Here is a 14,030-nt window from a genome sequence, read left to right on the forward strand (position 1 = left end):
CTCTATTAGCAATGATGAATTCCCTCATTAATACCAGAAACAAATGTTTGATTCTACCCCCCAAAAAATAGGCTTTGTGTAATAGCAAAAGCATTTTCTTAGCAAGATTCCTTTTCATGCTCATATTTTTATTACATGAGTACTAGGTGCATAGACCACACCCTTAGTATATAATAAAGATTATACACTTTTGCACAACAACCTCTTGTCTTTTCTGTTCTTCCACTTTTTCTATCTCACTACAGCATGTGGGGACTTTAAATAGTTAATGAAAAAAATGTAATTAAACTACGAATTTATTTGGGTTCAAAAAACATTCAAAATCCATTTTTAATATGATGTATTTTCTGTGAACTTTTTGAAGACCCCTCCCATATTCTTGCACCTAGTTGAGATTATATCCTCTTTGTTCATTAATTTTTCTCCCAGTTTATCACCTTCTTCTCGGCTCAATTTCCTTCTGTATCCAGCCTAAGCACATAGATACTATTTATTTTAATACTCTCTTGATAATACACAAATTCTACAACTTCTACTATATCGGCCAGAGAAAAGTCAAATTCCAGATAGATTCAAATATACATCTTCTTTTCTCTTGGTGAGTAATGATAAAAATAATAAAACAGTATTACACAGCCAGTGAGGCTTGGTACCATCACAGACTAAGATTTCTAGTCCCAATTGAGCAGTAGAAATAGTCGTAGTATTAACCACTGGGTTGACCCTTGGTGCAGTGGTTAAGGCAGCTGGATTCCCCATGGCTGACTACATAGTTAAAATCTTGGACTTTGTGGCTTAAAAATCACACTGAGCACCTGTGTGTATGTGGCCAAATCCTGAAAGAAGGGAGAAAAGGAGGAGAAGGGATTGTAGCATGACCACAGCCCTTGGCAGGGGATAGAATAGGGGCACTTTCTCACTTCCCCTCTCTTATTTTCTCTGTCTCTCTTTCATAAGTGCACATGCCCTCCTCTGGCAAAATTAAAAAAAGAAGAGTGACTCTGGAATTATTTTGCATATACATATGGTCCCTGACATAATGATTCAACTTAAATTTTTCAACTTTTTATATGCTATTAAATGCATTTTCAACTGAAGATATTTTTTGACTTGCAATAGCTTAATCACAAGGTCCAGGAGCATCTGTATTGGAATTCTAACTCCTGACTTATTGGCTGCATGTCTTTGGACAAGTTTTTCAACCTTTCGGTATCTGTTTTATCATCTATATAATTGGGGAAATAATAATACCTATCCTCAGTACTGCTAAGAAATAACAGAGTTAAGGGCTAAGAAGGAAGGCATCATACACAGAGTTACACTAATTAAGTGCTAGCTATTGTTGAGATATTTGCTACAATATTTTTGCACACTTTTTTCAGACACACCAATTGAGTAAGTGATTTCCAAGAACTATTCACTACATGAAAGTAGTGATCATACTGATATCTTTTTCCTTTCACTGTTAAATAGCTGATACTTTGCACACTACCCAGCACATAAAAGAGTGTTATACACCAAAGGGTGCTGACTAAGTGAATACATGACCCATAGGTCACCCAGCTGATAAATGGAAGTGGCAGAACTTGAACCCAGGTCTCTTGGGCTAACCAATCACATTCTGCCACATTCTATGGTCAAAGCAAATCATGATGTTAGTCAATACTAACTTCATTTCAAGAGTTCTGGAAATAGACTTTAGTTTTTTTTTTTTATAAATGCTAATTTATTTGTTTCTTGAGAGAGAGAGAGAGAGAGAGAGAGAGAGAGAGAGTGGCAGAGACAAGAGAAGAGGCTGCACTTCTTCCCTCACCCTTCGGGTCAGCCAGGACCATGGGAGTGCCCATGAGCATGTCCAGCATGGTCAGGCTATTCCAGGATACAAATCCTGGGCATTCCCACATGGCTCTGGTGTCGTGCAGCCGTGCTCTACGACTGGGCTATAGGCTTTAGTTCTTGCAGAGAATTGCAAAGAACTTGAGGTCATATTTAAACTACCACAGACACGTTCCCATTCTCTGTTCATATCTTTACTGCTCTCCTCAGAGTTTTTAGCCCTTCATAAATCGACACTCGTGGCAGGTAAATCATCTTTAACTTTATACCAAAAATGGAGGTTCCTGGACAGAAATTTTATTTGTGTTTTGAGAGAGAGAGAGAGAGAGAGAGAGAGAGAGAGAGAGTGGCAGAGACAAGATAAGATGCTGCCATTCTTCCCTCACCCTTCGGGTCAGCCAGGACCATGGGAGTGCCCATGAGCATGTCCAGCATGGTCAGGCTATTCCAGGATACAAATCCTGGGCATTCCCACATGGCTCTGGTGTCGTGCAGCCGTGCTCTACGACTGGGCTATAGGCTTTAGTTCTTGCAGAGAATTGCAAAGAACTTGAGGTCATATTTAAACTACCACAGACACGTTCCCATTCTCTGTTCATATCTTTACTGCTCTCCTCAGAGTTTTTAGCCCTTCATAAATCGACACTCGTGGCAGGTAAATCATCTTTAACTTTATACCAAAAATGGAGGTTCCTGGACAGAAATTGACTTCCTTTTCTGCTCCCCCCTGACAATTTACTATAAATTGTGCCTTCTCATCTCCAAACATTAGCCCATCCCCACAGAATCTGTTGTGCTTCTACTCTTCAGTCCAGGGTCAGGTGACACACAGCACTTCTTCCTGAAAAAGTCTGGTACCTTTGCCCTGTGTCTAATCCTTTCCCTTACTTCCTCAGGAATCATTTATCATCACTGAGATCTCTGAATCATTTAAACATCTCTTTTAAGTTTCTTGTCACTTTACAAGCGTGCTATGTCTTTTTTATCTTTTGTAAAAAATACCCTCAACTTCTACTCTATCTTTGCTTTTAGTCATACAAAAACATTTTCAAAGAAATATCTGCACTTATTGTTTCTTTTTCTTTACTTTCTAAACCTATCTCAACTTATCGTATCTGGCTTCTGCACAGGCTCTTCAGAAAACACAAATTGTTTTCACCAAGGTCACCTATGACTTTTTAGTTGTTTAATCTAATGGTTTTGCTTCAGTCATTCCTGGCTTGTCCTTAATAATTTCCTTCATTCATTTCTTTGCTGTACTCACTTCTTAAGTGTTGGTTTAAATGATCACCTTTGCCCATGCCTGAAATGATATGACCTCATGTTGAATGATCTCATGCAAGTCTGTGACATTGATCATTCTGATGGTCATATTATCTTTCTCACTTGCCCCAGACAACTCCCAAGTGGACATTTCTCCTGAATATTCCATTGGCCACATAGAGTTCATTATTGCTGTGCAATAAGCCATTTTCAAATGTAGTGTCTTAAAACAATAATCATTTCTTTGCTCATGATTTTGGAATTCGGGTGGGACTCAGATCAATGGTTCTCCTGCTGATCTTGCTGGGGTTCTCTGAGGTGACTGTAGTTAGTTGGTATGTTGGCTGGTCCTGAATGACCCCCCAAATCTGGTTCTCAGCTCAGAAGGCTAGAACAGCTGAGCCTCTTATTCTCCATGTGGTCTCTAGCCTGCCAGGAAGGGGGCCGGGGCTTCCTCACATGGTGATGACAATGTTCAAAGAAGATAAGAAGGGGAACTGCAGGACCACTTGTGGCTGAGTTTTGCCAGTCACATGATACTTCTACCATATTCTATTGATCAAAGCAAATCCTAAGAGCTGCTATAGTCAAAGGAGTGGAGGAATAGATTCCACACTTTTGCTAAGAAAAACTGCCAAGAATGTATGGCCATATTTAAGCTACCGTAAATAATTTATTTTTCATATATCTTCTTCTTTCCTATATTTGCTGGATTTTCTGTTCTAATTCTCATGATCTTCCAGGTCAGAAATCTGAAAGCAATTACAGACACCCCTTGCCTACCTATCAAGTCCAGCTGGCTTCCAGATCCTGTCAATTCTATGATCTCACTTTCTCTCAAACTCATTGTTTCCTCCCTATGCCCTTAGTGTCTTAAGGTTTATATACTGATTTAAACTAAAATGTCAATTTGGCTTCTGTAGTTATTCTCATTATGGGTGTTAGGATGGCCTTTCTAAAGTACAAAATGGCCATAATGCATTGTAGTGGACATACGTCTTTGCTTGAAAAAAATACTTTTGCTGGTATCTGTTGCTAAGTTTCATATTTGGCCTATTTTACCTCTTTGCTGAATCTAAAAAGATGTTGCCACTGTTTCCTCAGCCTCTGTAGCTGGAGTGCATAGCCATGACCCAGGCTAGTCCAATCAGACACACCTGCTACAAAATTTAAATCCGGGCAAAATGTGGCAGCAACACCCACTCTTCCAGGCAACAGTGCCAGGATTGGTCTCCAGAGTCCATTCTAGAGGCAGTGGTAGTTGTTGCTGTGCCCCTTGGTCAGATGTAGGGCATCATTGTTCTCACCCAAGCAGTTCTATGTTATGGTCCTGTGGCCTTTTATTCTTGACTATTCTTGTCTTCTTTTCTGAAATGTTTTTTTAAAATAATTATTTTATTTTAACTTTACTATTTATTCATTTATTTTGATTTGACCAGAAAGGGACAGAGAGAGAGAGAGAGAGGAAAAATGAGAAAGCAAGCCTCCAGTTCTGGGGCTTTAACCAGGGTTATCCATGTGGTGCCCTCAACCACTTGCCAGCCCTTTTTAAAAGTGTTTTAACATTTTCTTTCTTTCTTCCTTGAGTGAGAGAAAGAGAGAGAGAGACATACATAGAGACAGACATGACCAACAGGTCCCTATCCCATGATCTGTATCTAGCTTCAGGCAACCCTAGACCATGGGCATGTGTACACTCAATGCGTTCAGGCAGATCTCTAGATGCAAATCTGAAACCTTCCCATGTTGGTCAGCCTGGCAGAGCATTGAGTTACCACTGGGCCACCATCCAGCACCTGCTCCTGGCTATTTTCTAAACCTGATTCTCCAGACTTCTAAATATTCTGCATATCCCCCAGTGAATACATTGCTTTTCTCTTCTCCTTAATTTCATCAGAGTTGGTTTTTGTGGTTTGCAACTCAGAACTCTGACTGCTTCATACATTCTTGCTTCAAATTTTTCATTGGCTCCTTTATGAACTGATACTCAATTCATATTTATTGAATGAATTATTGAACCTAGTTTCTGACTTTCAGAAGCAGGCAATTTGATGAGAGAGAAGAAACTCAAAAACATGAAAAATTCCGTGATGTTTTTGTCAGTGTTTTGGAGTTGGGTAATTTATAAATGACTTTATGTAGTTTTCTTTGGGCTTTGCCAGATGTGCTATGTTGCTCTTATTATAAAAAGACTGGGGCAATCAGGTGGCATGGTGATTGAGGCACTGGATTCCCACATGGCAGACCGTGGTTGAAGTCCCATAACTAGTGGCTTGAAAATCATTCAAAGTGTGTGTGCATCTGTGCCCTAAATCCCAGGAAGACAATGAAGGAGAAGGAATTGGAGCACAAGGATCTTCCTGGGGGTGATTCCTCACTTCCTCTCTCTCTCTCTCTCTCTCTGGCTAGTGAACATGCCCCATGGGGTGGAAAAGAAAGAATGCCATTTTGTGGGCTTGGTCCTTAGGCCCAAGGGTCCTTAGTATAAGAGATTTCTTTTAAAAAACATCATTACCTGCTATTCTAAATTATACCAGATTTACTCTGATGTAATTATCTGGGCATGATTTGGTTAGAACTTTTAAAATTAAGCTTTTTTCTTTTCTTTTTCTTTCTTTTATGAGAGAAAAATAGGGAGAGAAAGAGAAAGCGAGGATCAATAGGATCTCGCTCTGCAATTGTTCCCCAAGTCCTCCTGGCTAGCCAGGATCTAAGGTATGCATGCACACATTCACACAGGTCCGGAAGAGAATTGAACCCCAACTATGTGACTTCCAGCACTGCAGAGCATTGTGCTATAGCTGTACCACTGTGGCTAGACTGAGACCTGGCTCATTAATGACCAGCCATCCATCATAACTCCAGATGGAAATATGGAATTTCCAGAAGATTCCAGCACTGTCTTTATGTCAACTGGTTCCTGTCAAACTAAATCATAATTGGTTGAAAGTACAAAGACAGAGACCAGCAGATGGACTCCCACATAGTTGGCTGCAGTTTGAGTCCCTGACCTGGTGGCTTAAAACTACACCTGAAGCATGTGGTGTGGCTAAGATTCTAAGAAGAGAATGGAGGAGAAGGGATTGCGGCGTGGTCATCCCCCTGGGGAGTGATTTCTTGCTTTCTGTCTCTCTGGGGGGTGCACACACCCTAAATCAAAAATCTCTCTCCAAAGAAGTACAAAGATGTACTGGTAGGTTATTTATCCCTAAATACATGCAGCAGTAGCAAGTGCAGCAGTAGGTTCTGAGAAATTTACAGTATTGTAATTCCAGTCTATGTGCCTTTCTAGTCATTGAGCTTTTGAGTACACATCCATATTTTGTGAACCAGAGAGAGCTAGGAAAATCTGTTAAAAGCATGAAATTAGAATCTGATTGTGAAACATAACTAGATTTGGACATTATGAATATGTGAAGAGACTAAGGAGGTCATTAATGAGTGTAGAATGGACTGGGCGAGGGATGTGGAGGAGGAGCTTTGTCATGTTAGAATGGCAGTAAAATTTCAGCTCAGTTGAGAAGAATTAAAATAATGTCGAACATAGAGCAGGCATTGGGAAGGTAAAATTAAGGGTAAGAAAACTCCATAGAAAGGTTCTGAGTGAAAAACGAATGGGTATGGTGGTGTCTAGAAAGATGAATTTGGAAGTTGGTTTATAATAGATGGAAGTGAAGCTATACCAGAAGTTAAGAAGAGTAGGTACAGTAGTTACTGTAATTATCGCCTATGGGGTTATTATAATTATCACCTTGCAAGGATCTAATAGGAATGAAAGAAGCAGGAAATTTTTAAATGATGAAGCACAAAATCATAACATTTTAACTCAAGGGAAAAATGAGTGAAGAGTTAGAGAATTAACTTGATAACTTAATCAATGAGGACAAAAATGAGCCTGCTAGTAAATGTGAAGTCAGAAGAGAACTACAAGTCAAGAAGACAAATCTAGTCACAGATATGCTGACTTTGAATATCTAAGCGAAAATGTTTATGTGCCATTGTGAATTGTGGCCTAGGAGAGACATTTAGGGCTGGAGGAAAAGATTTGAAAACTATCCTAAAGATGATAATTTGAAGTGGGATGAGTGAATCAAAGAGGATAAAAAGTAGATTTCAGGGAAAAGACTGTGCATAAAAAATAGGGGGAGAGTGTGGAGGTTAAGGTGACTTGATCCTACATGATCGACTGAGTGGTTCAAGTCCTAGACTTGGCAGCTTGAAAAACATGCTGGGCACATGTGTGTGTGTGCCCAAAATAACAAGAGGAAAATGAAGGAGAAGGGATTACCGTGTGCCATACTCCTGCTAGGTGATTTCTTGCTTTCCCTCTTTCTCTCTCTTTTTTTCTTTCACTTCCTTTCTCTCTCTCTCTCTCTCTGTGTTTCTGTCTGGTGAGCACATGTACCCTGTAATAAACTAAAGTAGAAAAATAAGAGGAGAAAGAAGAAAGCAAAGGGGGCTGAAAAGGAGCTATCAGAAAAAATTGTGGAAAGTGAAAACAGAGCCTGGATTTGGAGGGCTAAGTGAGGAGCCATAAATAACAGTGTCAAGAGCAGTTCCAGAATTTTCCAAGCATCCCTGAGATGACTGCATTTATGTCTGTATTCATTGATATCTATTACTACGTAACACATTCTTCAAAAGCAGAAATAAACATTTACTATATCACACAGTTTCTGTGGGTTAGGATTTCAGGAGTGACTTAGCTGCATGGTTCTGGTTTAGGGTATCTTGCAATCAAGATGACAGCTGAGGCTGTAGTTACTGGAAAGACTGTCTAGGGCTAGAGGATTTACTTTCAAAATGCCTCACTCACATGAAGAGTAAGTTGGTGCTGGCTTTTGGCAGAAGACAGTTCTTCTCCGTGTGGGTTTTTCATAGGCTAATTAAGTGCCCCTGCAATACAGCAGTGGGCCTCCCTAAAGTAATAAAGACAAGAGAGAACATAAGAGAAAAACCACAACATCTTTTATAACCAAGCCTCAGACATCCTACTCTACCATTTTTTCTTTCTTTTTATGGAAGAAAAGTGTGTGCATGTGCACAAAAGAGAGAGGGAAGGAGAGAAAGAGAAACAGAGAGAGATCATACATTCTTAGCAGAGTCTTGTTATTCCATGATCGTGTCCCCTAGCCCTTCAGTTTCTCAGAATCCCGAGTGTCCATGAATGCATATGGAGTGTTTTTACAGATCGACCCAGATTTGGACTGTAGTCAGCCATATGACTTTTAGTACGGTCGGATGCTAGCTTTACCACCTTGTCAAAGTGGCTGGGCCTATTACTCCAGTATTTTTGTAATATCCTGCTGATTAGACATGTCAGAACCATTAAATATGGGGGACAACACAAGGGCAAAGATCACTGGGCTCCATCTTGGACGTTGGCTACCTCAGCACACCTCTTCTTATTATAGTCAGGAACTTAGAAATATTTAGACTTTTCTATGAAACTATTGACTCCCCAGAAATTAAATCAATGAAAAATTTTGAAATAATAAGAATAATGTATCTTTTATAATAAATTTTTCTTCTTTCCAGTCCATTAGATTTCATTATCAATATATGCTCTGGAATTTGTAACTTAGATTGCAGTATTATGAAATAATTGGTGAAATCCACAGGGCTAGTAATTGTATGCCAAAATGGTACTTCTTAATGAGACATTTAATGTAAAGCAGATGGATTAGTGATGTTTTCAGGCTCATTTGCTGAGTATTAATGCTTGCTTTCCTTGTCTTCTAACAGTGTGCATGTAATCTGCTTTCAAGTCATACTGATTCTCAAACTTTCATTGTAAATTTATGTTTATCCTGTTACCATTTTAAAGCCCCCTCCCTGTATAATAAGTAAAAAGATCTCCGTTAATGAATTAATTACACTAATATATAGTGAGAACACAGATGGCATTGTCAAGTAGGTCATAGTTCTCAAATGTAAATGTATGGAAGAATTGTACAAAGTTATTTATGAACAAATTTTTCAGGGCCTTGCATTCAGAAACTGATTTACTAGGTCTGAAATAAGGCCTCAGAACCAGAATTTTAAAGGAGTCAAAATGATTCTGAAATAATTATCCTCAGGATGATGAGAGGCTGCATTATCATGCAAAACTTTCATTATCTTGTAATGTTAATATCCAGCATTTTGCAGAATAAATTGAAAGAATAAAAAGCTTCCAAGAAAAGGAGCTACCAGGTATTTTTTTTTAATTTATTTTCCACTTTTAGTTTTTCATTTATTTGCTCTGTGCTCACCAGAGAAAGAGAGAGAGAGAGCAGTGAGAAAGCACCCACTGTGGGTGCTGCAATCCTTCTCCTCTTGGCATTTTGGGCATGCATGCACATGCACCCAGCATGCTTTTCAAGTTGCTGGGTCCAGGGCTTGAACTGTGTAATTGACAATGTAGGATCCAGCTACCTTAACCGCACACTATTGATGGCCCCACCAAAAACTGGTTCTTAAAATCTTGTTCTTTGGGAACAGCAGTTAGCGTAATGGCTATGTCGCTGGACTCGCACATAGTCGACCGCAGTTTGGGTCCCGAACCTGGTGACTTAAAACTCACGCCGGGTGTGTGCGCGTGCGTGCCCAAGATCTCAAGAGGAGAATGCAGGAGAAGGGATTGTGGCGTGGCCATCCCCCCTGGGGGATGATTTCTAGCTTTCTGTCTCTGTGTCTCTCTCTGTCTGTCTGGCGAGCGCATGCGCCCTATAGCAAAAACCTCTCCAAAAAAAAAAAAAAAATCTTGTTCTTCAGGCAAATACGTAATGGAAGACTAGAACTCTCTATAGTTGGTAGTAAAGGTCTGAAGAAAAAAGAGGTGTTATATAAAACAGCAAGATATGGATGTAATAGTAGCATGTGTGTAAATTTGAGTATTAAATAATTTAACATGGATCCAGTGCTTAGACTGGTAACAGGCACAGAGTACAACACCAATAAAATATTATCATAGGTTATGATAATGGTATAAATTTTATCATTAATACTGGGCCAGAATATATTCTCTCAGAAACATTGGTTAACAGCCACTATCCATTAATCAATGAGTTGGAACTAAATATTGGTATCAGACCTCAGTGCATATACATAATATTAATAGTTTGCCACATATAAGTACCAAGAATAGCATGTGTTATCTCAATGAGTTCAGACATTCTCAAAGAATATCCAGCTATCCAGCTTCTGTAAGTTAAACACATACACACACACACACCCCTCCCTAGGACTTCAGTATTAGTTTCCTTGGGCTGCCATGATGAAATGCCTACAATCTGGGTGGCTTAAGTAATAAAGATTAATTTTCCCACAATTCCAGAGGTTGAAAATTGAAGATCAAAGTTTTTTATTTTTCAGGGTTTGTGTTCTTTTTGAAGGCCATGAGGGAATGAATGATTTTTTTCAGATGTCTCTGGTTTGTCGACAATATTATAGACAACCTCTCTGTGTCTTCTCATTATCTTCCCTTTGGACCATTCCATGATCTAATAATCTTTTTCTTTTCTGGCTAGGGAGTGCATGTTCTTTTCAGAGAGAGAAGGAGAGGGGAAAGTACCCCTATGGAAAATATCCATGCTACAATTCCTTCTCTTCTATCTCTCCCTCCTTTTGAGATTTTGGGCATGCACACACATACACTGTTTTTTTCTCAAGCTGCCGGGTCTGGAACTTGAACCATGCAGCCCTCCATGTAGGAAACAGCTACCTTAACTAGCAGGCCATGGAGCTGGTCCTGATACTCTCTTCTTATAATGACAGCCCTCAAATTAAGCTACACCTTAATGACTTAATTTTACCTTGATTGCTCCTGTGGCTATCCTATTCTAAATAAGATCGAAGTACTAGGTTTAGGACTCAAATACACAAGTTTTAGGAGAGAGACAACTTGACTAATAAAACCTCTTTCCACTCTCCTCGCAGGGTTTTATGTTTATAAACTTTGGTATTGGGATTGAGGGTGTCTAAAGATTGTTTCATATAGAAGACATGCACACACACACACACATACACACACATGTGCACACAAACACACAGATAACAAAGATTAAAAAATATTCATCTTCCCATAGACTCATTTTGATATAAAGCATTTCACTTTCTTTTTTATTGTTCAGAAGATGAGGATGTATAGTCAAAATAATTTTTAAGTTTATTTCTTTGAGGAGAGTGAGGGACAGACAAAGACAAGTACCCTCATCAGAGTCCATGCCATGTCTCACTCCGAGTCCCCAACCTTTCTAACCAGCCAGGATGACGGGCTCAGGCTTTTGATCTACACAGATCAGGTGGGGAACTGATCCCACAATAATCCATGGATTCAGCATCACTTGAGCAGTGTGTTACTGCTGCACCACCAAGATGGCCCAGAATGTGACCAAATTTAATGTGTCATCTTTTGGGTACCATGGAGGAGATGCCTCACAAGTAGCACCTACTATTACTTTAATTTTACTTTACATGAAACAGGTTAAGAGTGGGCTATAAGCAGAAATGACCTAGTAAAGTTAAACCAGTAGAGCATATTTATCTGGAGTTACTTTGTTTAAAAGCATGAGTTATAGGAAGTAACTGGTCATTCAGTTTAACTTTTCAAGTAAATCATATTATAAAGTTTTCTCTCTTATTTTCTATATCTCTGACATTTTTTTTTCTGTCAATATATAATCATGAAGGGAACCAGCAGTTAGCATAATGGCTATGTCACTGGACTCCCATGTAGTTGACTGCAGTTCGAGTCCCAGACCCGGTGGCTTAAAACTCACACTGGGCGCGTGTGTGTGTGTGCCCAAGATCCCAAGAGGAGAATGGAAGAGAAGGGATTGCGGCGTGGCCATCCCCCCTGAGGGGTGATTTCTCGTTTTCTGTCTCTCTGTCTCTCTCTGTCTGCCTGGCGAGCGCACATGCCCTATGGCAAAACCCTCTCCAAAAAAAAAAAGATATAATCATGAAGGGGCCAGCAGGTGGCATGGTGACGGAGTCACTGGACTCCCACATGTTTGATCATGGTCCGAGTCCTGAACCCAGTGGTTTGAGACTCACACTGGGTGCGTGTGTGTGTGCGTGCATGCCCAGGATCCCCAAAAGAAAATGGAGAGAAGGGATCGTGGTGTGCCCACCCCCCTGGAGAGCAATTTCTCACTTTCTGTCTCTCTGGCAAATGCACATGCCTTATGTCAAAAATCTTTCTCTCTCAAAGAAAGATATAATCAAGGATACAAATGAAAATAAATGACAAATCAATAATTCGCTTGAAATTGTTCAGATGAAGAGAAATGACATCACACATACTTTAATCCTAATGAACGTATATAATTAAACCATTTTGTGAAATAACCTGTCACACAATAGTATTTAGTTAATTTCATAACATGTTCTATTCTTTTTTTTTAACATTTTCCATCTATCAAACATTTCCTTCCCTTGTAGCTCATACCCACGCTCCGCTACCCATTCTCTACCATCCATTCTTTTTTTTTTTAAGTGTTACATATTCTTTATTTGATAGTACACATAAACCACACTAAAATGTCTTTCAATAACTAAAAGGCAGTGTTTTGGATACAGGGAATTCTAATTAAATTGGCAGAGTTATGACCAAATATACAAAGTAGACATCATTCATTACCTTATCTTCAGACTTTTGCCTTAATAGGTTAATAAACACAAATTAAAACACAGGTGAGTCTGCTTAGTTTTGAGAAGTGAAGGGATCTCGCCAGCATTTATATATTCATATAACCAGTTACAGATAAGCCTAAATGAAAGCAATCTCCAGTAGGGTTTGAGATGGCATTCACCGTCTTTGTAGAAAGATGAGCATCACTAATGAATTACCAATTATATCTTAATTTTTTATTTTTTGAGAGGTTTTTGCTATAGGGTGAGTGCGCTCGCCAGACACACAGGGAGAGATAGAGAGACAGAAAGCGAGAAATCACCCCCCAAGGGGGATGGCCACGCCACAATCCCTTCTCCTCCATTCTCCTCTCGGGATCTTGGCATGCATGCACACGCACCTGGTGTGAGTTTTAAGCCACTGGGTCTGGGACGTGAACCACGGTCAACTATGTGGGAGTCTAGCGACATAGCCATTACGCTAACTGGTGGTCCCCCCAATTATATCTTTAGAAAGGGCAAATAGTGATAGCACTTACTGAACAAAAACTACTATCAAAATTAAAAATATATATATATTAATTTAACCACAAACCAATCTTACTTAAATCAGGATTGTCCAACAAAGATATCCTGTCAGTCATTTATGATCTGAATTCTGGTATAGGAGATCAATTAAAATATGGTACACATAAAAAAGGTGAGACATTTCTGTTTTGTCGTAATTAAGGCAGTGGCCACCTATTACTCATTAGTAGTTTTTTTAGGATAAGCTATCAACTCTGCTCTTTCAGACTTCTTTTTAATGCCAGCGAAGATCATTTTTGTTCCAGGGATTTGCTTCTTGGGATTTTCCAAATACTCTATCAGTGTATCTTCTCCCCAGGTAATGCTTTTGTTCTTGTTGGCATCTGTGTAAGAGAATCCAGGGGTCTGAATGGTCTTCCACCCAAATAGATCATGGAGATTTGGGCCAGTCTTGTGCTTGCCTCCCTTTTCCATGGTGTGGCACTGGGCACGCTTCTGAACAAAAATCCTCTTGCCTTTCTCAAAATCACCCATTTTTAACTCTTTTGTTGCTTGGGAATATAGAGTAACTGCTCAGAAGTCAGGCAACCCGCTCTCTCTCTACCATCCACTCTTACAGTCTCTAGTATTTACACTTATCCTCTCTGCTATCACATTTTCAAGTCTGTCAACATCTGCTGTAGCACCCAGTACAAATTGAGTGGGGATATACAATGTGTATCTTTTAAAGTCTGGTTCACTTTGCTCAACATTAAGTCTTCTTTATTCATCCATTTTGAGACTTTTTC

The 14,030-nt window shown here is 39.5% G+C and overlaps 1 pseudogene; it reads right to left on the minus strand.

The window, feature by feature from the left end:
* Positions 1–13,376: 13,376 nt before the first annotated feature.
* Positions 13,377–13,776, minus strand: LOC106733948 (cytochrome c, somatic pseudogene; annotated as a pseudogene).
* Between the last annotated feature and the right edge of the window lie 254 nt (positions 13,777–14,030).

The sequence above is a fragment of the Tupaia chinensis genome, unplaced genomic scaffold, assembly GCF_000334495.1.
Source record: "Tupaia chinensis unplaced genomic scaffold, TupChi_1.0 Scaffold146445_1, whole genome shotgun sequence".
NCBI classification, from domain to species: domain Eukaryota; kingdom Metazoa; phylum Chordata; class Mammalia; order Scandentia; family Tupaiidae; genus Tupaia; species Tupaia belangeri.